Consider the following 26023-nt stretch of genomic DNA (forward strand, 5'->3'; position numbering starts at 1 on the left):
TAAGGCCAGATTCCAGCCCTTGCTTCTACTTGGAGACGCAGGGTCACCTACTCCCAGAGATCAGTTTCTGTCTTGGGCAGGCAGCAAATATTGGCTTAGATAATAATTATGACCACTATTTGAATAGCTCTTGAAAATGTGCAAAATACTTTGCATGCTTATTTCATTTGAAACTCCCCAACACCCTGTGAGCTAGGCGCCATTATTATTTCCATTTTACAGATGAGAGAGGCTGTTTTTTAGCTCACACAGCTATGTGTTTGAGGCAGAATTTGAACTCAGGTCTTTTCGATCCCAAGTTCAGAACTCTATCCACTCTGCCAACTGGTTGCCTTCCCTTAGCATTAGTTTGTGAGTTAGTGCTTTGGAAACTATTAAGAGATTTTAAGAATGCAGAGTGCTTTTGGAATTCTTTTCATATTGGGCAGATTCCTTGCCTAAATTCCAACTGGAATCCTAATTCACAAAACTATAACTGGAAGGGAATTTAGAATCTGTTGAGCACAACCCTCTAAATTTACAGATGAGGAGACTGAGGCCCAGAGGGATCATAGAGGATTTGAGATTTAGAGCTGGAAGAGAAGTTAGAGGCTCTTGCATTTAACTCTCTCATTTTACAGATCAGGAAACTGAGGCAACCTCTCCTAGATTACACAGGAGCAGAAGGCAGAAGCGTATTATAACTCAGGTTCCCAATGCTAAATTCAGCATTCTTTCAACTGTACCATCCTGGTGCCAAATTCAACTCCCTCATTATATGGAAGCAATTGAATTCCACTGAGATTAAATGTTTTGACCAAATTCACAAAAGCAGTAAGTGTCATATGCAATGGTTGAAACCTGGTCCTCTGCCAGGCTGCTTTCCACAGAAGAACTAAAACTCAGGAGGCACATGAGGGCTCTGTTCCTTACTGAGTGCGAACCCAGTCTTATTACCTGAATATGTTATTGTACTTTTCTGGATCTCAGTTTCCTCATCTGTAAAATGAAGATATTGAACTAGATCAGTGGTATTAAATTCAAGTAACCTGTATGAAACGATCCAGGCAGATACTGACTTAGTTTTAAAACATAATAACATCTGTATCTTACTACATTTTTATTGATTTCAGTAAGTATTTCCCAATTACATTGGACTGAATATTTGACACCTATGACCTAGGTGACTTTTGAAATTCCTTCCAGCTAAGGTGCTTAGCACAATGCCTGGCACCTAGTAGGTGTTTAATAAATGCCAACTGAGTGACGATAGTCATGATCCTATGATCCTTCATCTGTGATTTGGGATAAATCATTTCATTTCTCTGGGTCTCAGTTTCCTTATTCAAAAAATGAGGGTTTAAAAAAAATGAGGGTTTGGAGTTAGATGATTTCTAAACTTTACGTCTATAGATTTATGAGAGAAATTTTTCGTGGTGTCTCTGAAATTATGTGAGATGGGTGGCCACCTACTCCACCTACACTCAAGGCTGCTGTTGTTTTCTTTCCTTCTCTGTTACATCTTTTCTTCCTTGGGTCTTTCCTTGGGAAACATGGCAGGTGAAGCTCACCTCAAGCATCAGGAATCGGTCCTCCCCTTCATCCAAGCAAAGAGAGGAAGTCTGATTAAAAACCTCATTGTGTTAGGCAGGCAATCAGATATTCATTATCTTATGACACATGACTACTGAAACGGAACATTCACATACTTTAGACTGGGGAGGATTGTGCTTTAATATAATTATTTCTGAAAGATTCTTCATCAGGAAGGTTAATTAGGGCAATAGAGGTCAGCCACAGCACCAAGGTAGCTGCCATAATCTGATCATTGACCTTATTGATATGTTAAGCACCTTACTGTTCACCTTGGGATGTCCTACTGCTCTCCCCAGTCAATTATCGGATAACGATCCAAGCCTTTTCAGGTCTTTACTACCAAGCTGTTGGCTTATCTCCAGCGTTGACCCTCTGGATCCACCTGCAAAGAAAATTTCTTCTTTATAACCATGCCCTGGTCCTGCTAGACTCGTTCAGCAGCAGGTCTGGACTGAACAGCAACTAGATGATTCTGTCCATTCTGGGTCACGTGTGATTCCCATCAGGCTTGCCTGCTAGCTTTTCCTGCGTACAGTATTTTATTTCCCATCTCAGTATGTTTGCATTCATGACTGGACTGTCCTTACAACTCATCCCTGACTCATCAAATTCCCTTGGGTGCCATCCTACAGAACTTTCATGATCCATGTCCCCTCCCCAGTCAGTTATTAGCAGTCTCTTCTCTTGAAATTATATTGTATTTACACATATATACATACATATATATGCATTATATTATATATGCTTAACAGTTACTTATCAGTGTACACACTGTGAGTCTATAGGACATAGAGCTATACATGGAAAGATCCTTAATGTCAGACACAAAGGACCTGGGTTTGAATCCCACCTCTTTCTCCTATGTGCTGTGATCACTGAGTATTTAAGGCATTTTGGAACATTGGGTTTGAAATCAATTTTCAGGGTAGGGGAGAGCTTTTTGTAGGCCTGAATCCTGCTCATCTCACAAGTGCTTTGAGGCTACTAGGTAACATAGTGGGTAGAATACTGGCCTTGGAGTCAGGAAGACCTGAGTTCAAACCCTCCCTCGGAAACCTGCTAGATGTGTGATCCTGGGCAAATTACAACCTCTCTGTGTCTTACTTTCTTCATCTGTCAAATGAAAGAGTTTATTATCAGTGGCAAAATCTCTTCTAATACACCTATGCTGTCATACACATATATACACATATCTAGTCTATGGGGTACAGCCCATGTAATATGTATTGGAGATCCCCTGATGACTTCTGGGCACGTGTGACTCAAGGATGAAAAGGTTTGATGCTTTGAGATCATGAAACAGTGCCATTATTGTCTACTGAGCAAGAAGAGATGATGCCTCAATGGCCCTTAAAAAAGGGTATGGCTCCATCCTCTGTCTCCAATGTGTGCTGATCATGTCAGGACTCATGGAACCTCTCCTTAGGGCTGAGGGAAGGAGGCATACATCCTTTCCCTGCCTTGGTAGCTTGGCAAAACGTAAGCACTGAGTAGCATAACTGAGGGGAGCCTTGGGCTTCTAGATGACTCTTGTTTGACTTTTGCCATGAATAGGGGTGTTCAAACAGTCACCTATAGTGACTTCCAGCCTTGGAGACAACCCTATGATTTTGAGAAGTTCAGAGTTCTTGGATCTCTCAGTCAGAGCTGACTGGCAACAGTCAGAGACAGTCTGAAAGTAAACCCTTCTTTGAGAAGCCAGCCATGAATTCATGCCAGGGGAGATTAAATGGAAGGAATCAAGGGTGTTTATCTTGAAGAAAAATATGGAAGAGGGATTAGCTGTGTTCTCCTTGACCCCAGAAGGTAGAATGAAGAGTATAGGCATATTTCTGCACAATAGAAGGAAAAGACATGATAAGGATGAAACCTTTTCCAAAGTGGAATAAGCTGCCTTGAGACAGTGGATTCTCTCTCCCAAAAGGTCTGCAAACCAATGGATGTTCACTTTCAAGAAGGTGATTATCAGAGGAGTATGGGATTGGGCTAGATGGCCTCAGTTGATACTTTGAACTCTGAGGGTCTCTGGTTTTGTGACAATGCAAGCTATAGGTCAATGTATGAGAGTCTGAAGACCTGAAAGCCACAAGATATGAGTTCAAATCTCAATCCTGCCTCCTACTAGCTATACAAACAACACTTATTCTGCCCACCTCAAGGTTTTGCCATGAGAAGGAAGGTTAACAATCTTCAATGAGTTTTAGAAATTTGAATAATTGTGAATTATGAAATTATGAATAATGGTTATTACTTTTCAAGAGATGAGGCTTAGTTAGGATAAATCAAGGAAGACTTCTTGGCCTGGGAGAGTTTTGAAAGTGGAGAAGGGCATAAACCAGGGAAAAGAAGGAAAAACATTTTAGCAGCAGAATATTCTTTATGTTGTCCTCATCATGGAATTACCTGATAAGGTATGTGTTGGGGGAAGGGGAAATACAGTCACATTCCCACTTTTGTGTGTGTGTGTGTGTGTGTGTGTGTGCATACATGTGTGTATGTGTGTTTGCCCTGGAGCATGGAAAGTGGCCACCATCTGCATTGGTCATTAACACCTAGCTTTGAGAAGCTAGATCTCAGCCTTGATTTTCCACTTAATCATTTCTAACTTCTAGGTGTAGGAAAGGGCTGCTTCATGTTCCCTCTAACCCAAACCACTAAACTGACTTCTAACCAGATGACATGAATTAATTTGGGGCAATAAAAACGGATTGGGATGAGGCTGGACCTTTGATTTCATTAGTACACAGATTTCCTGTTGAGAAAACTTCCCTACCAAAACAGACCAGCTTTTATTAGGCAACAAACATACATAGAGGTCTCATAATATAATCTTTAATTTTACTTTTTTTCTTGACTTTGATCTATGATTTCATTAATATTCAGAACTCCCAGATAAAGAAACTCCCAATCTCAAATAGTCTTGAGTTGTCTGGGCCTTTAAGTGGTTAAGAAGCTCTCCCAGAGTCCCTTGGCCAGTGTGTGTCTGATGTGGGATTTCAGCTTAGATCTTCTTGACTGAGGGTAGTTGACTACCCATTATATCACATTACTTTCCCCACAAATTTTTATCTGGTGTTCTAATTGCTGAGCATTTGACTTCTATGGGATTATAGTATTTCAAACTGGAAGGGAACTTAGAAGCTGTTGAGTTCAAACTCATTTTCAGATGATGAAACTGAGGCACAGACAGACTAATTGTCTAGTATCACACAGTCTGTAGTGGGATTTGAGCCCAGGTCCTCTTGACTTCACATGAAGCTCTCTATCCATTATTTCATATTGCCTCACCAGAATATAGAAAATAAAAGATATTTGTAGGAAATATAGTTTGACTATATTAATAGGAATGCATTGAGACCTTGGACTACCTGGCTACCATTAGGAAGAGGAAGAGGGAGGAGGATTAGAAGCATTGACTTGGAAAGTTATCTCTGGAGTTTCCCCAGTGAGCTGGCTCAAGTGTGTCAGGGTGTTTCTCACCTTTTATCTGATAAAAAAAAAATGGCAGGCTCTGTTGACTGCTGTAGCCCAGCCATCTTACAAATGTCACAGCAAAAACCAACTACTCTGTAGCCCCTCCAGTGATGAGCACTTTACTCTTGTTATGCCATGTCTGGGTCACCAGAAAACTTTTGGAAATGAAAGCTGTCACTGGTCTCAGTCTCTGATGACGCTTCCTGCATCATCATCTTTCCCAGGGTTACCAGAAAGCTTCCTGTCTCTCATCAATTAATTTCCTTACCGTGGTTATGGCTCAGCAGTCACTTACCAGGCTTCAGCTCCATTGCTCAATTAGATGTGTGATCAGTCCTGCTGTTTCTGACAGAGGGGCTGTGACAATGAGGCCCCAGCTCAGGTCCCGGGGGAGGTCTCTGCTGCTGTCAGAAGGCAACCTCAGGGATTAGAAGTGAACTCTTATCTGCCTGGGGTTGGAAAGTTAACAGTAACATTGGGAAGTGAACTGGACTTATATATACCCAAGAGAAGCTTGTCTTTTTTCACTCAATTGGCACATTTGGGATACCCACATATCTCTGGACAACGAGGTAGAGTGACAGAAAGAGTATTTTCTAGAGTTTCCAAGGCTGGCTCAGCTGAACATCTGAAAAGTCTGCTGTGCCTGGGTCTAGTAGCAGCCTCTGACACTATCAGTCACTCCTTTTCCTGGGCAGTTTCTTTTCTCTAGGGTTTTGTGATACTCTTCTCTCCTGGCTCTTCTACCTGTCTGAACCCTCCTTCTTGGGATCAGTCCCTAAGGATAGAAGAGATCTCAGAAACTACATAGTCTAGCTCAAGTGATAGGGAGTTCACTATCTTATCAGACAGTTTCAAGGTTCTTTGTTATATTAAATTCAGCTTTCTCCCTATAACTTTCACCCATTGAGACTAGTTTTCCCTGCTAGAGCCAAGCAGGATTGAGCCCACCCTTTTCCCATGTGATAACTCCTCATCCTTTCAAAAAGGGACATATTTTATCCAAGTTTCTTCTCCAGGTTAAATGTTACCAGTTCATTCAAACAATAACTTTCTTAAGACAACGAGGCCTGATGTCATAGAGTACCTGATGTGGAGTCCAAAGATCTGAATTTGAGACTCAACTCTGCTATTTTGCAAACCATGTGACTTTAGGCAATTCAACTCATTGCAGTTGGACATAGATGAAGAGACTTGTATTTACATTACAAGGGATTATGATCAGTATTGAGGATACAAAGTAAAAGGATTACAGACTTTCTAGGAAATTCCAGTGGAGTAGAGGAGGGTAGGACATGTTCATCTGTGCCTGCCCATCTTGGGAATCTCTTATTCATGTGATCCCACAAGTTTACCAGAGGGTGTCCACTTATATTATTGATGGTCTTTCATTCTTTCCACCTAATACCTCATCGTGGTGTGGAGGTGACCCTGAGTTCTTGAAGGTTGTGGCTGGAGAATGTAATCTCCAGCCTGTTTTGCCATACCAGAAAGACTATACTGAACTACAAACTTCATAAGACTCAACAATGTGATATGTGAGGTTTTCTGAAAAAAATCATTTAGTCTTAGGTTGCATATTATCCATAATGAAAAAGTTTATAGTTCCATATTTTGCCATTGTCAGATCATATCTGGAGTACTGTGTTCAATTTTGGGCACTTTTTTGGTGGAGCACTGACAACCGGGAGAGTGTCCAGTTAAGAGGCAAACTGGGTGGAAAAGGAACACAACACCATATGGAGACTGAATGGTGGAACTGAAGATGGTCAGCCTGGAGAAGAGATAAAATGAATATTTGAAGGATAGTCATAGCTGAGAAATCAGACTTGTTCTGCTTGGTCCAGAGGGCAGAACTGATATCTGGTGGCTCTTACAGAAAAATAGATTTTGGCTCAATGCAAGAAGTATTTTCTCATTGATTAAGGCTCTTCACAAATAGAATGAGCTGCTTCTGGACTTTAGGTCTGACCATGGCTTCCTCTTTAGAATGAACACTCATCAAGGACATGGATTTGCTTTTTTTCCCCCTTTCTTTGTATCCTTATTGCCTAACATAGTGCTTTGCTCATAGTAAGTACATACTTAAAATATACTTGCTGATTGACCAAGTGACTGTCTCAAGACTTCCCCAGTACTAGAGTTCTTCACAGAAAGGTTAGATGGCTATTTATTGGTGATAACATAAAGGGAATTCCTTGTTCAGAGACAGATTGGGTGAGCAAGATGACCTCTAGGTTCTTTCCAACTATTTGATTCAGTGATTCCCTGTTCTCCTTTCCTTGCCATATTTTCTCTCTGTTCTACTGAGAAGAGAAATATGGATCCCTGTAGAGAGAGGATCCTAGCCTAATGAGTTAAGAAATTGGTTATTGCTGAATTGTTGAGCCATTTTGAAGTTAGCCTTTTTTATTGACAATTAAATCATTTAATATTCAGAAATAGATCTAACTTTTTATTAATGGATAAGTAACACTGTATTTCTCTCCCTTTCCTTCCCTTCCCTTCCCTTCCCTTCCCTTCCCTTCCTTTCCCTTGACTGATATTAACAAACAATAGTTTCCATATACAAAGAGTAGAAAAAGGTAACCATATGAAATCATGGATTCTTTATTATATAAATAAAAGTTTTATAAAGTATATATATAGTATTACAAGGTAAATCCAATATAATTCTGCTTGTCTCTGTCTCTTTGTGAACTTCCTTCTCTTCTCTTTGTATTTATAATGCAAAGTCAGTAAGCATTTATTAGGCACCTATATGCTATGAAAATACAAAGAAAGGCATAAGATAAGTCTCCATCCTTGAGGAACTCAAATTGTAATAGGAACATAAGACATAAAAAGAAGGTGAAAAGAAGTGGGGTACACAGCACAGGAAATTCTGCCACCAAGTAGGAAGCGATGAGGTAGACTGTCCTGGGTACCCTTCCTTAAACAGAGGATCTGGAAAGAGCTGTCCAATGGCTACCATTCATCCTCTCCATTCAGAGGAAGGAAGAGGTTCAACGAGCGTCCTCCTCTTCCTTTTCTTCCTTCTTTGGAGTATTTTCCATATCATTAGTTTGCATTTCTTCTTTTGAGAACTGTCTTGTTTCATATGAGACTTTTTCATATACATTAGAATTCCCTTCATGTCTTAAACATCATACCTTATCGGAGAAGTTTGCAACAAATATTTCCCCTTACCTATTTCCTTTCTCATTTTTAACAGCATAGATTTTGTTTGTGTAAAACATTTCAATTTTATACATTCAAAATTGCTCATTTTACATCATGTGATTCTCTTTATCCTTTGTTCAAGAACTTTTCATCTATCAGGAATTTTGAATGAAACCTCTTTTCTTGATCCTTTAGTTTGGTTATTATATGACCTCATATCTAGATCCTAGATCCAGGTGGAGTTTATTGGGACATATGATATGAGATATTGATCTGCACTTAGTTTCAGTGAGATTCAATAGTTGAGGATCTTTGGATTTATCTAGAACTCTGGGACAGCTAGGTGGTGCAGTGGATAGAGTACCAGTGCAGGAGTCAGGAGGACCTGAGTTCATATCTCACCTCAGATATTTGACACTCACTAGCTGTGTGACCTTGGGCAAGTCACTTAACCCCAATTGCCTCATCCTTGGTCATCTCCAGTCATCCTGATGAATATCTGGTCACTAGATTCAGATGACTCTGGAGGAGAAGTGAGGCTGGTGACCTGCACAGCCCTCCCTCACTCAAAACAAAGTCAAGTGCAAGTCATGTCATCATTTCTCTGATGGCATGGTCTTCTTTGGCAACGAAGGACGAACACACACACACACATATACACATATTTAGAGCTATTCTACTATGTCTTCTTGCTTATGGATCTTGTGTATCTAATTTGTTCCATTGACCAAGTTTTTTATGCTTTAGATAACACAATATAGTTTTAATGATTACTGTGTTGTAATATAATTTGGAATCTGATACTACCAGAATCCTTTCTTTCCCACTTTTTTTAACCTTAAGCTCTGCATTCGTTCTTTTCCTTTTTAAGTGAAGGAGATTGGAGCTTCTGACCTTGTGAGTCAGAAGGTCAGAATGGTACTCCTAGTGTTCGGGCAGAGCTAGTATAACATAGATGTCCTGAGGAGCATGAAATAACTTTTGAGAATAACCTTCAGGGTCTCAGTTCAGTGGTAGCTGAGACAATGTCTCGTATCTTTGGACAAGAACTTGGTAAAACTGATGCTACAAAAGAACCAAGGAAAACAAAAAAGGAAAACACATCCCACTGACCAAAATGCAGTGAAACTGGAATGAAAAAAGCTACTTGAACAAATAATTCAAAATTAAATTTAGATTGAATAATTTAATGCTACAGAATTTGTGGGTCAAATAACTGATTATAGAAATAATTAAAAATTCATAAAAAGAAAATGTAAAATAACAGAATTTAAAACTATCCTATGGGTGAAAATTTATACCTCTGAAAATATTTATCAACAAAAATGAAAAAGAACAAGCAAGGAGCAGCTAAGTGGCAAAATGGATAGAGGACTGGTCCTGGAGTCAGGAGGACCTGAATTCAAATCCAGCCTCACACATTTGACACTTACTGGCTGTGTGACTCTGGATAAGTCACTTACCCCCAATTGTCCGATTAAAAAGAAAAAGAACAGGCAAATGACTGAATATGCAACTAAAAATAAACATTAGAAAAGCAATAAATAAAAACTCCAAATAAATACAAAAATATAAACTATAAAATTCAAAGAAAACTTAAACAATATTGGAAATAAAAACTTGAATTAAAAAATAGAACTAAGAGCTAGTTTTTCAAGGAAAAAAGTAACAAAATAAATCATTTGTTAATCTGATATTTTCAAGAGAGAAAAAACAAATTGCCAAAAATGAAAAGAAAATTACAGAAATTAATAGAATCTGTTTTGTCCAATTTTACACCAACAAAATGATCGTTATAATTAAATGAATATTTATAAAATATAAAATATTCAAATTAATAAAACAATAAATACTTGCTTATGACTTTCACTCTAAAATTATTTGTGGTTTACTTTGTAAGCATTTTATACAATGAAGTAGTATGGCATAATGAACAGAGGTGTGTGTGTGTTCGTCCTTTGTTGCCGAAGAAGACCATGCCATCAGAGAAGTGATGACATGACTTGCACTTGACTTTGTTTGGAGTGAGGGAGGGCTGTGCAGGCCACCAGCCTCACTTCTCCTCCAGAGCCGTCTGAATCCAGTGACTAGATATTCATCAGGATGACTGGAGATGAGTCAGCCTTTTATGAAGTCAAGCAGATTTGGGTTCAAATTCTGCCTCTGGTAAGTACTGACTGTGCAATCCTGGCCAAGTCACTTAACCTCTTTTTCTCTAAGACTGTCATTCACAGAGAAGGTGCAAATCTCCATGAAAAGAGGGAGTTTCCTCCCTTGGGAGTTTTTCACAACATTAAAACCACAGATCTAGCCTCCATTGCTAGCCTATATTTTGCATTAAATTTTCATGCATTGGTTTCTTCCAATAATCAAATAAAAACACCTTGAGGGCAAGGCTAATTTCAGTTTTGTTTTTGTACCCCTTTCCCTTCACACAAAGGAGCAGCTTTAGCAAATGCTTATTGAATAAATGAGTACATGAATGAAGATAAGAATCTTTGCATGGTGGGTCTATACATGTAATTATTTTGACTATGTTAACCTGGACCTTTTCCAACTACCATGTTGCAAGAGTCATTGGTCTCAAGGAATGGATTTTCAGCTTAGACGTATGGGACTCGTCTGTCTTTCCAGTCTTAAGACTAATATCTTGGTTCTTCTGGCTCTGGTCCAATAACCCTTTGCTCAAGCAGGGGAGGTCTCTGAATAGCATTGGGAGACTAGCCAAAGGAAGCAATGTTAGGAGTGGAGTGCCTTTTGCTTTGTCCCTTTCAACCAGTTATTGGGTTGTATGGGAGATTTTTAAACACTAGTCTTCTCTGAATCAGTCTAGGCACCTTATAAATCAAAATGATAAATGATTGATAAATAAACCATCACTGGCACAATTAGATTTTCCATTAGACTTGTATGCTGTAATTTCAAATGTAATTTCCCTGGAAGCTCATAAAGGCACAAGTGTAATAGGGTGTCACAATGTATTAGGGTTGCAGGCAGGTGGTTCAGTTGAGCACATACCTTGTCAATGTATGGGATGCAGCAGTGAGCTCAGATGCAAAAGCTCATATTATACCACTTGTCTACAGAAAAGAGATAGACTCCATCTATCTGGTTCCCAAACAATGGATCCATTCTGTTGCACCAGTAGGGGAGAAAGTTATCCCAAACCGTTTGCTTGATATAGTTGATAGAAAAAGCAAAGTAGGTGATGTCAAGCCTGACTGACTGTGTGACCCTTGGACAGGCTGATTTACCTATTTCTTTTTCCTATAGAGTGAAGGAATGCATTTACTTCTGAGGTTCCTTTCTTTCTTCCCATTTTATGACTCTAACTGGAGTTCTCCATAGGTAGCATGAAGGTTTACTTGGGAAGACATATGTATCGACATACTCTTGTACTGCAAAAGGCCAGTTATTAAGAGGAAACCCCTCCTAACACAAGTCATATCCCTTCCATGCTCAAGAGATGGTCTTTGGAAGTTTCTGTGGTTCCTCACAATTCATTATTTGGTGATTAAATTTCTGGAATTGAATCTCATTGGACTTAGCTATGCTTATTTTCTTTTTCTTTTTTAAAAATTTTCATTGTATTTGTTTTTGGTGTTCTATAATTACTTCCATATATTTTAGATTTTTTCCCCTCCCTCACTTCCCCCCTACCTCCTCACTCCCTCTCTGAGATGGCATACAGTTTTATATAGGTTCTACACATATATTCCTATGAAATACATTTTTGCCTTAGTCATGTTACATAGAAGAATTAAAATGAATGGGAGAAATCATAAAACAAACCAAAACATAATACAGAAGAAAGTGATCTGCTTCATTCTGCGATTCAATTCTGTAGTTCTTTCTCTTGATGTAGATGGCATTTTGTCTCAAGAATCCACTGGGAATTTTTTTAGGTCTTTGCATTGCTGTGAAGGACTAAGTCTACCAGAAAAATTCCTCACACACTGTGGTTGGTGCTGTGTACAAAGTTCTCCTTGTTCTACTCCTTTCACTCAGCATCAGTTCATATAAGTCCTTCCAGGCCTGTCTGAAGTCTTCCTGTTCATCATTTTTTATAGCACAATAGTATTCCATTACATTCATATACCACAATTTATTCAACTATTCCCCAATTGATGGGCATCCCCTCAATTTGCAGTTTTTGGCCACCACAAAGAGAGCTGCTATAAATATTTTGGTACATGTGGGACCCTTTCCCATTTTTCTATGCTTGTTTTCAAACAACAGACACAGTTCTTTGCCAGGCTCATATGCAGAGTCTTCACAGATAGGAATGCCCATTGGTATTGATTTGCCACCCTGGAACCACTGCCATTTTGGTGGCTGTTTTTAAATCTAAGTTTGCTTGTACATTTTTTTAGGCTTATAATCCATCCAAAAGTTGGTTTTGGCTGTCTCCTAAATCTCAACAACCTTCGCACAAACCAGCTTGCCTTCCCTCAAACCCTGTACTGGGAGGCTCGAATGAGATAATGGATGTAAATCACTTTGCAAACATTAAATGACTATTTAAACAATCTCCTTCTCTTCCTCCTTCTACTTTTTTCTGTTTCTTCTCCTTCTTCTTCTTCTCCTGCTGCTGCTTCTTTGTCTTCATCTTCCTCTTCCTCCTTTTTCTCCTCCTCTATCACCAAGCCTCCACTCTGATGACAACTTGTTTCCTGAGCCTTCTCCTGTAATCCTACTAAGCTCAAGTAATGTTAATGGAGCAGTACTGAAACATGCTGATAAATGTTTAACAACCAGATCCTGAAAAAAATGTAAATACAATTTTTTTTTAACTTATTGGCATTGCGAACACTTTCTAAAATCTAGGCAATCAAGAAAGCAATAAATCAATCCCTGACTTGTAGCAATAGTCGAATTCTAAGGTGCAAATGCTCACACTGAAAATTTCACATTTGACTTTAGCAAGCCCATCTGTTCAAATACTTTTTATTCAATACCAAAATGACTTATTAAGTGCCAACTATGTTGGAGGCACTGTGCCATGAAAAGGAAAAATATATATATATCTTTTTTGTCCTCTATTAGGGGTTGATTCGTTGTTTTCCTTCATTCTCGAAGAGGACCAAAATGACATCACTAAAATAAAATCAAATTTCATTGTGTTCAACTGTGGCTGATCACACCAATAAGAGCTCAGAATGCTCTACCACAGATTGGGCACAAATAGTCCATATGAACATTTGGGCTGGATACTTTGAATTTGCACATTCACAGGGAATACTGCACAACTAGGGAATGCATCATGTATACATACAAACAAACACAATAAAATTTGAGGAAGGAAAATGTCTTAACAACTAAGTCAATCAGGAGAGACTTTTCATTGGAGGAGACACCTGGGTTGAACCTTAAAGGAAGCTAAGGATTTTCAGAGGCACATATGAGGAAGGATTTCATTCTAGATGTGGGAGGTAGCCAGGCAAAAACTTGGAGATGAGGGATGGCATGAGTGCATGAAGAGAGGAAGGGAAAATAAACCTGAAATTGGAAGCAAGAGCTTAATGGCAAAATGCAAAGTTGTATCCCCCTGAGGCAACGGGGTCAATGAAGTTTCCTGGGACTTTGCAGTCTCTAATTCATTCCTCTGCAATCATTCTCATTACAGCTAACTCGACCAATCTATGCAGTTTCCTGCAAACCTTTCCCTCCCCAATGTGTATTTATATCAAGCCACCTCCACCCATCCCAGCCCAGTGAGGCAGTATTAAGTATTAGAAATATTTTCTCTGAGACATGATGAATGTCCTAGACTCTAACTGAAGAGCCCTATTCCAGTCAAGCATGGGCCCACGTTCATAAACACTTTAAATACCATTTTTTTTCTTCCTTCATAGTTCATTAATCCCAACTCCTACATTGGTGTTTGGGATTTAAATTCTGCCCATGGAGATAGCAGCATGGAGGCCACAAAAGTGAGGTTAAATCTGTGGTCCTGTGTCTAGAGCTCCTTTTTGACCTCAGGTTTTAAAACTTGACCCAGGATTATCATCCATTAGTTCACATGTGGCTCTGAGGGTTTGGTTGGAGTCAGGAGACCTCATCACCAATTATAACTCCTATTGAAGCTCTTTTCTGCTCCCCAAACTGGCCACTGAGCAGTTCAATGATCCTTGGAATGTAATTTTGAAAGTGTAACCCGAAAGAACAAAGGTTTCTGGAGTGATTTCTTTTTCTTTTTCTCTGATTGACCCTAACTTGCACCATCATTTTGAGTTTTCTGTAATTTCCCTTCATGTTTATCAGTATTTTATACATACACTCTGGCTTTTGATGATGGATGAGCTTAGCATAGGTTGAGTGAAAACAAGAAAAAAAGAAGGAAAGGATTGAAGAAGGAAGGGAGAGAAACGAAGAAGCAAGGGAAAGAAAGGAAGAGAAAGAGATAAAGAAGAAAGGAAAGAAGAGAAAAGGGGAAAGAAAGAAACAAAAAATATTTATGGAGTGCTTACTTAGCGTCAGGCACTACACTCAGCACTGCAAATACAAAGACACAGTCCTTGCCTTCAAGAAATTTACATTATTATAGGGTGAAACAATATATAAAGAGGAATGGTATTCAGAGAAGACCATCTGGGTCTGAGGAGTGATAGGAATGAAGAGTTAGTTGACCCATAGGGTAGATTTTATTACTGTGCCCAGAATGTGCAGGAGAAAATGGTACAAGTAGCAATGGGGCAAATGGTTCAGATCCAGCTAGAACTAGTTTGGATGTGAAATATGGTCTGCACCATGGTCAGCTATGTGCCATGGGTCATATAAGATTGTACCCAGTTACCAGTCAAGATGGATCACTCTTGAGGCCAGAATTCTGAGTTTGAATAGATCACCTTCCCTAGAGACTCAGAGAGTGGATTCTCGATGCTCAATAGGGAAGGTGCTGATTTAGGTGAATTAAAGTAGGGCATCATCATCTGGAAAAATGGCCAGATGATTGGATGGCTGGTTGGCTGGGATGTGTCACACAGTCTGATCTATATTGGGACAATATAGTATAGTGGAAGGGGTATGGAATTTTGACGGACAGGATCTGTTCCTTACATGGGTGAACCTGGCCAAGGTATTTTCTCTCTTTGACCCTCATTTTCTTTATCTATAAAATAAAGGGGTGGAACTAGATGATATCCAAAGCTTAAATCTCTAACCTCAGCCAATTCTTACCTATGCTTTAAGATCCAAGTTAATTCCTACATCTTCTCATTGATAAACAACATGGAATTGCACATTGAGTCCTGGATAGGAAGTTAGAAAGCCCTGGGTTCAATGGGATCATCTCTAGTATTTACTAACCACGTACCTGTAGACTTGACCTTATTTTCTTCATCTGTAGGAGGTTGCGCCCAATGGCCTCCAAAGTACCTCCCAGTTCTGGATGTATGATCTCAAGTCAGGTTTCATCCATCAGAACTTCAGTTTCCTTTATATAAAGCAGAGATGGTGATTCCTGAAGAACATACTTTTCAGAGATATTATGAGGTTCAAAAGAGATAAATCTATGCAAGGTCCTACCTAAACATCAGCTATTATTAGCATAGGATTCCCCCCCCCCCAACTCCCAACACCTTAATTTATTTACTTTAATACTAAAAGCACTTACCTTCCATACTCTGATATAGTATGAGTTTGTTGCCTTATCTTTTCATGTTGAAAGTGCTACTTAATTTCATTGATTCATTCATACACTAAAATATATTAAATTTTAGTTCCACACAAGGCACAAATTAGTAATTAAGCATATAAGAAGAAACAGCAATCAATCAACAAAGATTTATTAAGCACCTACTGTGTGTCAGGCATTGTCTTAGGCATTGGCAAAAATGAAACAATTGTAACCCTCAAGGGGCTTCCCAAATGTGATCAGCCAACTCTCTTGCTCTCAATCAGCTCAAATCAAGTTCAATCAAATCCAACAGAATCTTTCTTTTAATTGAAGACTTATCTCAAGTGCCTCCTTCCACATGAGGCTTTTCCTAATTCTCCCTTCTGAACTACCTTGGATTTATCCACAGCATATTTATTTGGACTTTACATTTGTTTTGTATTTATGAACATATATGTATGGGTCTGCACACACACACACACACATATATGCAGAGAAAAGATAGCAAATATATGTATATAGATACACATATATTTATCTCCCCAATATATGCGTAACAAATAAATGTATAAAAATATGCACACATGTATTTGTATATGTGTATAAAATATATTTGTAACATATGTGTGTATGCAAGCATATACATGTACATACACTCACATATATTTGTCATCTTCCCTGTTAGACTACAAACTCCCTGAGAGAAAAGTCTTTTTTAAAAATTCTTGAATTTTATCTCCCTAACTCCTATCACGCTACTTGACACATAGTAGGTGTTTATCAATTCCTCTTAACTGACTAACGGATTATCTCAATGGCTATGTTATATATTTCAGGGACCATAGAATACTATGTGGCTGTTGGATGGTGCTGGGGATGGAGAGCACCAGGCACGGAATAAGAGAGATTCACCTTCCTGAGTTCAAATGGGACCTCAGATACTTCCTCTCTGGGTGACCCTGGACAAGTCACTTCACCCTGTTTGCCTCAGGTTTCTCATCTGTCAAGTGAGCTGGAAAAGAAAATGGCAAACTACTCCAGTATCTTTGCCAGGAAAACCCCAAAAGAGGTCACAAAGAATTGAATACGATTGAAACAGTACTAAAATGCCACATCTCTAATGACTCAAAACTGCAGATTCTTCAAAGATAAGGAGAAAGGCATGTTTTTGGTGTAAGTAATCTGTCACAACACTGACTGTGCCCAAGAAGGGGTCATCATAGGTATCATCTGACACTTGGATGGTTTCAAAAGGAGGTCTTGGAGGGAGATCCATATTAATCAGGGGCCAAATCTTGTTGATTCTTTCTGTAGCATCTCTCCCTTTTCTCTACTCAAATGGCCACCATTATACTTCAGGCGTTATAACAGGGCAGCTAATTAGCTTTTTTCCATATCACCTCTACTGAATATAGGCTGTCAAGGTCAGGTGGCCTCTCTTTTTTCTTCTTTTCTCTTCTCTCCTCTTTTCTCTGTCTCTATCTCTCCACTTTCTTCTTTTCTCTTCTCCTTTTTTATGTCTCTTTCTCTGTCTCTGTCTGTCTGTCTTTCTCATGCACACACACACACACACACACACACACACACACACACACACACACACACACACACACACACCCTTCCCCTCGCAGCTACTCCTCTCCTTGTTACTTTTTAAAATACCCTAGCAGCTACTACCATAGTGTTTGAGTATATGGGAAGGGGAAGACACTGGCTCCCATTGGAGATCTCCTAAGGCAGTATACTAAAGGGGAAAAGGAGACACAAATGGTAGGTGACCCCATCCCAGATATAGGCTCATCTAGGAAGCCATGAATTCAAGGTTGGTGACTAGATGGAAGGAAATGAATCCCCATCCCCCATCCCCTTACCCTTGACTCATTACACTTTGACAAAAAGAGGCTTGAGGTTTGGGGATTGCCACTTTGTTATGTTCATGGAGTTCTGGTTCTGTTGCCAATTTAGAGTTCTTGTGGTAGACAGGAAGCAGTCAGAGGATATTTGAACATGCACTAAAGTGTAGGGGTGGGGAGCAGGGAGGACTCCTCCATCATGCATCCCGAGGGAGTACTACATGTGAAACATTCCGTGTTATTGGGGATGTGGTTCAAGCACTTATCTACAAAGGTCATTTTGACTGAATTTTCATATCACAAGAGTCAAACAACTGGTTAATGTGGATAAGTAACCAATGGGACTGAAATTGTCCAATGTTCTGATTAGGGGAATTGTGGAGGATTAAATGAATTGGATATTTAACTTCATTGGCTCCCTCTAAATTGTCCATCCATTTGTGTTTACAGGGCTAGTTTAGGATGGCAGTCAGAGCTCCTTTGGAAACAACATGGGAAATAATTGTGTGTTGACACAGGACTGAACACAGCAGAAATTTTCCTTGTGTTTGGAGACTCTGCCCCTTACTCAAGCATCCAAATAGCCCTTTTAATAGGATTGGCATTGGGACTTGAACACCATGCATAACAACAAATGATGGACCAGGTCTTGCATTCTTGGTAAAACATTTCTTCAAATCCTTAAAACATATGTGTGCTGCTGCATTTTCGGTGGTTTGTAAGCATGGTTCTGAAAGCAACCAACTGGAAATCATGCCAAAACATAATTTTTCTATTATGTTAGACTCCAATTGTTTCTGTTAGTCATTAAGCAGACATTTGTGTTTCTGTTTTCTTCATTTCTTCAGAAGAGTCTCCTTTGGAGCCTTGGGATACCTCTGAACTCCACCACTTGACTAAAACCAGACTTAAGTTGTGGTTTGTGGCTCATGTTAAAAAAAAAAAATCACCTGATAGCAAAGAAATGGGAACAAAATAGAGTTCCGTTGCCTGGAGAACAGCTAAACAAATTATGGTACACGAAGATAAGAGAATATTATTGTACTATAAGAAAGGATGGATATGATGAATATAGAGAAGCACAGGAAAGCTTCTATGAATTGATGCAGTGAAATAAACAGAACCAGGAAGATGACAAATGTAATGACTACAAACAGATCAGACCTGAAGACTACACCATGGTTGGCCCTGAAGAAGAGTTATGAGAACTTATTGCCTTTTGGATTGTTTGTAGAGTCAAAGGACTATGGAAGTGCAATCTGTCTACAATGATGGACTTTGTTGAAATGTTAATTTTGCTGAACTACTTTCTTTTGAAAATTTTTTATTCAAAAGGATAGTTCTCTTGGTAAGAAAAGGGAAGGGACCTATTGTCCTACTTGGTCCTGATGCTTACTCTACAGAACTGACATATTGGCCAACATACTGTTCCTCCCATTGATTCCCCCTCGAAGTCCCACCTATGTGCCTTGGTGTTGGTCTGTCCCTCATGCCTAGAATTCTCAATTTTCCTCTGGCTTCTTTGATAGCAAAGCTCAGATGCTGCCTTCCTCAAAAGGCCTTCCCATTCTCCCCACTCCCACCTCATCTGCTAGTGCCTTCCACTCCAAAACTACCTTCCTTCTACTATCTCTATATCTTGTAGGTAGCTAGGTGGTGCAGTGAATAGAGTAGGAGTCAGGAGGACCTGAGTTCATTTCAGACACTTGACACTCACTAGCTGTGTGACCTTGGGCAAATCACTTAACCCCAGTTGCCTCATCCTGGGTCATCTCCAGTCATCCTGATGAATATCTGGTCACTGGATTCAGATGACTCAGGAGGAGAAGTGAGGCTGGTGACCTGCACAGCCCTCCCTCACTGAAAACAAAGTCAAGTGCAAGTCATGTCATCATTTCTCTGATGGCATGTTGTTCTTTGGCAGCGAAGGACGAACACACACACGTCTTGTAGGTAGCTACTTATGTATATGTTGTCTTTTCAGTTAGAATGTCCACTGTTTCCTTTTGGTTTTTGTATCTCTAGTACCCAGCACAGTGTGTGCTAGGAAGTGCTAATAAGTGTTTGATGACTGACTAGTGGATTGATTGGGATATTAAAATGATGCAAAAGCAAAAGAATATCAATGAAAATATGAGTTCTATTAGTCACCTGAGAATGGGGATAACCCTGGATCAGACATAAAGGAACATGAAAATGGGTTGGAGGTTGGTTTCACTTTTAAACAAAGTGCATTGGAGTTTTGCTCATTTCCTGAAGTTGTGACATTGTGTTAGATCATGATGTTCTAGGAAGTGGACACTATGTTGATGGCTTCTTTCCTTGTAGGGAAATTCTAGTTCCTTATGTCAGTCTCCCATCCCTCAAGAAGTCTCATCCATGAAGACAGAGAAAATGTAGAAAGTGCATGTTCTCAATCAAGGAAACTGAAGCTCACTCTCCCTAGCAGCAGCCTGTGACATTGCCTGGCCTGTGAGCCTATTTTTTTTTATTAATCAATTTATTTGTTTTCAGTTTTCTACAGTCACTTCCTTAAATCTTAGATTTTCTCCCCCTCCCTCCCCCCTCCTTCCCCAAGATGGCATGCAATCTTATATGGGTTCTACACGTACATTCTTACTAAATACATTTTCACCTTAGTCATATTGCATGGAAGAATTAAAATGAATGGGAGAAACTATGAGAAAAACCAAACCAAATCAAAACACAAGAGAAAATAATCTGCTTCATTCTGCAATCCAATTCCATACTTCTTTCCCTGAATGTGGATGGCATTTTGCCTTGAGAGTCCATTGGGAAGTTTTTAGGTTCTTGCATTGCTGTGAAGGGCTAAGTCTACCAGAAAAATTCCTCACACACTGTGGTTGATATTGTGTACAAAGTTCTCCTGGTTCTGCTCTTTTCACTCAGCATTGGTTCATATAAGTCCTTCCAGGCCTCTCTGAAGTCTTCCTGTTCATCATTTCTTATATCACAATAGTATTCCATTACATTCATATGCCACAATTTATTCAACCATTCCCCAAGTGATGAGCATCCCTTTGATTTCCAGTTCTTGGCCACCACAAAGAGAGCTGCTATAAATATTTTTGTACACTTGGGACTCTTTCCCGTTTTCATGATCTCTTTGGGATATAGTCATAGAAGTGATATTGCTGGGTCAAAGGGTATGCATATTTTTGTAACCCTTTGGGCATAGTTCCAAATTGCTCTCCAGAATAGTTGGATCAGCCTGTGAGCCTATCATTCCAGAGGTCTGGGGACTATGGATGGGGAATCACTAGTTTGTTAGATGTCAACAACAGTGACTGGGTGTAGATAATGGAGCACATCTTCCTGCTCTTGGCTGTAGATGACTTGGTCAAAATGTAGAACTCACATTCAGGTAAGCAAATGCAAAATATACAGGACCTGTTCCACTGGAAAGAACCCTGGAGTCTGTGCCCTGAATTCAAATATTGCTTCTGACACTTTCTAATTGTGCGACCTTGGGCAAATCCCTTAAACTCTCTGTGGTTCAATTTCCTCACCTGTAAAATGAGGGAGGCTCAACTTGATGACCTAGCAGGTTCTTTCTGTCTCTAGATCTAAGAAACTATACACTTCTTGGCTGTGTGACCTAGGGCAAGTCATTTAACTTCCCTGAGCTTCAGTGTACTCGTTCATAAAAGGAGAGAATTGGACTTGAGTGATGGCTAAGGTCCTATCCACTTCTAAAATCAATTATCTTTCCACGCCATGGTCTACAACCCGGTTCGATCATGGACAAGTGAGGTAACACCCCTGAGCCTTAGGCAGCTTTCTTAGACTATGACTTGTAGATCTATATTGGTGAGGGCAGCTAGGTGTCTCAGTGGATAGAATCCTGCGGTTGGAGTCACAAAGACTTGAGTTCAAATCCAGCCTCAGACACTAACTCGGTGAACTTGGGCAAGTCAGTTCACCCTGTTAGCTTCAGTTTTCCCATTTTGTAAAATGAACTAAAGAAGGCAATGGAAAACTCCTCTAATATCTTTGCCAAGAAAATTCCCACAAGGGGACATGAAGAATCAAACATGACTGAAATGACTAAAGAACAACAACATTTGGTAAAGGGAGTTTCCTCATTAGGAGTTCCCTTGACCAAAAAAGAAACTGGAAGGGACCCTATGATCCTATCAAATTAAAAAGAGTTGAACGAACAGGTCTCAGGGCACTGATGTGCCTGTTTTCTGACATCCCATCCAATATTTATCTTTCCTTTTTTTTGGTTACCTTTGTTAATCTTATGGGTTTTATGGGTCATGTAGAAATTTGTTTTCCTTGATTATGCATATTTATTATAAAATTTCTATCATTTCTTTCTTTTTTTCCCCTGATGGAAGGGTATATTGGAAAGGAAAGAAAGAAAATAAATGCTTGTTAATTTTAGCAAGAAAATGAATAATAGGTCTTAGTGTCCTAGAACTAATGAATTGCAAGACTGATTGTGGTGGTGAGCTTTGAACCTCTGGCCTATAGGCTGCCAAACCAATTCCTCTCATAACTGCCTACAGTTCCCAGAAGTGGGCTTCTTTATCCTCCCCCCACCTAGCTCCTGTCTGTCTCTTTCCCCCCACTGCCCCTCCCCCTTGACTTCTCCTGAGCTGTCAAAAAGTGGTGTGATGGAGGCTGACACCCCAGGAGACAACTGAAGAGATTTATTTTCCCGGGGATGACAGTCTCGGGAGCTTAACAGCACATGGCGAGGCTGGAAGCTTGCCAACTCTTGGTTGCCTATGCTTTGTGTTCTTCACTCATAACTGTTTATTGTGACAGGTAAACACTTGTTTTGAAAGCTTGCAGGCGTACTATTAACACAGAAGTGTTCCTGACATAGTCAGGCTGTGCTCTAAAATGTTTATCTTTTCTGAATGACAAATGCTGACTTTTCTCCTTTCTCCTTCTCGCCTGTCAGTCTGGGCTGGGCGGATGGGATCCGATTCGATGGGAGCTGGCAGTTCCGTCTCCTGGATTATTTGGGTTCATTTCATCATGAAGATGGAATAAGGAATAGTTGATGGACCTTGGTGGGGCATACATAATTAGTGTTCTCTGGGCCAGGAGACAATCAGAGGCACAGAACTGCACATGACTGCCCCATCTAAGGAAAAAGGAGGGTCTCCCAGCTGATAGACCTGGTGCTGCCCAGTTGTATTTTAGAAGAAAATTCTTGACAAAAGCATTCTCCCTAAGTGAACCCTTTTCTCCCATTCTGACTCTTTCAGGCACTATAGAGCAAGGAAGGAATCTCTGGAGTGGATGGGTTTCACACTGGTGAACCAATCTTGCTTACCCAGTCTGCTTCTAGGATTCAAGGAATAAGCTTTGCAAGTGTTTGTTTGCAATTGCCCACTAATCCCCTTCCCCAGAATGGCCTGCCCTCCCTAGGACAACATTTATAATCGACATGCAATAAATTATAAAATATTTGGATAGTGCATGTTTTTTTATGAGACTTCCCAGACTTAAGGTGGGATATCAGGGCTATTGGGAAAATACCAGACTTTCTGAAGGAACTTCAACACTGCTGCTGGTACACAGTTGTTGACAGTTTTCCCCCCAAGAAACAGCATTTCCCATGAGGAGAGAGGGTTGGGAGTGGCTTCTAATATAATAACAGATATATTGTTTTATATTGCTCATTAGAAATGTGTTTTGCTTGACTGTAAATATTTCTTAATGCTTTTCTTTCTTTTTAATGGAAAATGGATGGATAGAACATGTATTTATTAAGCACCTATGATGTGACTGGAACTCTGCTAAGTGCTTTACAAATAGTATATCATTTGTGGGAGGATGGTGTGGAGGGAATGGCGTGGAGGCTTCCAAAGACCTAGTGCCTTCCTTGTAGTAATTAAATTGCAATATCAAGTCAGGATAAATGACTACTTCGTTAGACAAAGTCAGAAAGAATCACTTAGGCCAAGATTGCTGTTTTAATGCCTCTGGCATTTGATGTAATGGAGGAGAAGAGAATTAGCTACAAGTCCTTCCTTGCCTTTCCTTCCTTCCTTCCTTCCTTCCTTCCTTCCTTCCTTCCTTCCTTCCTTCCTTCCTTCCTTCCTCCCTCCCTCCCTCCCTCCCTCCCTTCCTTCCTTCCTTCCTTCCTTCCTTGTTCCTTCCTTCCTTCCTCCCTCCCTCCCTCCCTCCCTCCCTTCCTTCCTTCCTTCCTTCCTTCCTTCCTTCCTTCCTTCCTTCCTTCCTCCCCAAATCCCTTCAAATTTAACAACAATTGAATCATGTAAAAGGGTGATAAATACAGAGTTATAGAATATAGGTTCAGATCCCACCTCTGAAACTCACTGCCTGTATGACCTTGGACAAATCAGTCAACATCTCTAGACATTAGTCCCCTCATCTACAAGGTAAGGGGCTGATAATAATAGCTAGCTTTTATATACTTTTTTAAGGTTTTCAGAGTATGTTATAAATGTTATCTCATTTTGATGCCCATGATAATGCTGGCAGGTAGATGATATTATCATCCCATATTGCAGATGAGAAAACTGAAGCTGAAAGAGGTTCCCAGGATCATACAACTAATAAGTGAGGTAGGATTTGAACTTGTCCCAATTCCAAGTCCAGTGCTCTCTCCAGTAACTAGATTTTAAAAGTTGCTTCCAGTTCTGAATCTTTGATCTTTAATTATTTCTCTTCGAAAAAGAGAAATACTAGAGGAAAAATATATAAAAATGACTAAAGAATCGTCTAAATAAAATCACATTTGATAAAGTTTTTGTAAACTTAGCATAAGTGCCTGGTACCACAAGTAAGCACTTAAGAAATATTGATTGATTGAAGACTCCTGAGCTTAACCTAGTCGATGTCTCTGTTTGACATTAAGGAAGAAGATCGTTCTTTCCTGCTTACAATATAGTTGCTGCTGAGAGAGGGAAGGGGATAAAAATCTCCTCTTGGGAAAGGAACTGATATTTCAGTCACTTTTACATTATTATGAACACTAATTCTGGAGTTCTCTTCTCAAGTGAGATTTTCAATGTATGTCTAACTGTGCAATGAATGACGTTTAATTGTTCCCAAAGTCAGGTCTGGATGGGATGAGGCCAGGGACAAACTAATACCTGGTAGTCATTTTTGCTTTGAAAAAGCAAGACCAATCATTTGCCATAGGTAAGAGTTCCTTCCATCCACAAAGTAACCATGGGAAAGGACTTGGTGATAATGTATCCATCCCAAGTAAGTTTAAAAGATGGTGAGAAACCTTAAGAATGAAGATGGTAGAATGGAGGGTGATTTGAATTCTGAGGACCTAGTTTGAATTCTCACTTATAAAATGATTTAAGGTTGGATTAGTTGGCCTCTAAGATTCCTTTCAACCCTAAATAAACAACACTATACCTCTGAAGCCTAGATTTCTCTATATTCATCATATCACTGTATTTTCACTCAAGTCTAAGATTATACATCTTATGTTCTAAATTCCCTCCTGGCATTCACATTCCATATTCTTTAAACAAAACAAACACAGCCTTGTCTATTCATTTATTCATTCATCCATTTATTTATTCATTTATCTATCCATCCACTTAATTAATTAGTTTATAGGCTAGGTCTCCCCATCTTCCTCAGGGTAGAAGCTCAAGGGCTACTTACCTTCTGGGTAATAAGGATGGGAACTTTGACACTCTCCCTTGTTTCTGACCCAGGCTGGTCCCCCAGTGCACTGCCCCCCCCCTGCACTGCTGAAGATTTACCATATCAATGCTGAACTTAGGGAGAATCTTTGATCAGCATAGCATACTGCACTTCATAAATCTAAAGCTGGAGATCCTCCTGCCTCAGCCTGTCTGGTAGCTGGGTTAATTGTTATCTTTAGTATTCAAGGAGGACCAAAATAACATCATTATGTTGGGCCTATGATAATGTAATGTGTCTGACTATAGTTGATCAGACCAACATGAGCTTGTAAGGCTCTCCCACAGGTTGGGCACAAATAGTCCATATGAACATTTGGAGTGGAACTGTCTCTAAATTTGCACATCTCACGTTTCTTTTGAACTACTGCGATTCTGTTAAAAATTCACACTCAAATAGAAGGAGCTGGGATTGCAGGTATGAGTCACCATGCCCAGCTGGCATCCTATGTTATTAAGGTCCTTCCTCTCTTTGACTTTATTCTAAGCTCCTCCTCAACTCTAAAGCCTACGTTCAATGTTTTATGTTCCCTCCAGTTTGCGTAATTTTACATATTTAGTCTAGGCTAGAATGAAGGCAAACCTTTTTTGTTTTTTTTAAGCAAATCCTGTGAAGTGGGATATAGCTAGCTACACAGGTCCCTGGTATTTTCCCATGGGCACAG

The sequence above is a fragment of the Notamacropus eugenii genome, chromosome 2 (genome assembly GCF_028372415.1).
Source record: "Notamacropus eugenii isolate mMacEug1 chromosome 2, mMacEug1.pri_v2, whole genome shotgun sequence".
Lineage (NCBI taxonomy): Eukaryota > Metazoa > Chordata > Mammalia > Diprotodontia > Macropodidae > Notamacropus > Notamacropus eugenii.